Source organism: Prunus dulcis, chromosome 1, assembly GCF_902201215.1.
Source record: "Prunus dulcis chromosome 1, ALMONDv2, whole genome shotgun sequence".
Classification (NCBI taxonomy): Eukaryota; Viridiplantae; Streptophyta; class Magnoliopsida; order Rosales; family Rosaceae; genus Prunus; species Prunus dulcis.
Genome location: NC_047650.1, coordinates 14,342,677 through 14,343,529, shown reverse-complemented (window position 1 = coordinate 14,343,529; position 853 = coordinate 14,342,677).

Genomic DNA, 853 nt, shown 5'->3' with positions numbered 1-853 from the left:
TTATGATTCTTCTGCTTCTGCTGCAACCGGCATCTGTCATTGGCTGAGTTTCCCTCTGTTCTGGCCAATTCAAGTTGACCATATTGACTTGTGGTTGAGGGAAAGGATCTGTCGTGACCGATGGAGGTTTTTCTGCCAGTTTCAACCTTCCTGCCGTTATCCCTTCTTGTATTACGTCCTTGAAAACAACACAACTATTGGTAGAATGGTTCCAAGAGTTGTGCCACCTGCAGTACTGTCTGCCCTTGAGTTCTTCTGGCTTGGGTATTCTGTGGGGCGTTTCTATTGCCTTCTGTAGCAGCATTTCATCGAACAAAGCATCAACCTTGGTCAAATCAAAAGAGTAAACCTTGTTTTGCATTGGCTTGTTGGGAACGAATCCTCCCGTGAATGGTGGGGGCTTTTGGTCTTTAGGTGGCTTTGTAAGGGCTTTGCAACTAATGGGATGTTTTAGTTTTGCCATTTCTGCCACTGAAACCTCTCTCTCTTCTGATTCTTCTGTATCTTCCTGTGATTCCACCCCAATCAGGTGGACTGAAGAAGAAGGGGTTTTGTAATAAGTACCTTTGGAGGAGTTCCTTCTTTGCTGTTCTTCCCTGAGTAACTCCTCATATTTGGATGCTTTATCAGCCAGTTCTGCCAGGTCCCCGAACAACATTCCGTCGAACCTCTTCCTGAGAGAGATTTTGAGGGCAGCTTGGGCCATCTGGATGAAATGTCTTTCTTCCATGGGGATTCGGCACTTCATTTTGAGCTTTCTGAACCTGGTTATGAAATCTTGAGCCGGTTCATCTTCGCTTTGCTTGAGGGCAGCTAGATCACTGATGGTGACTTCTGGCTGGATCCTGTAATA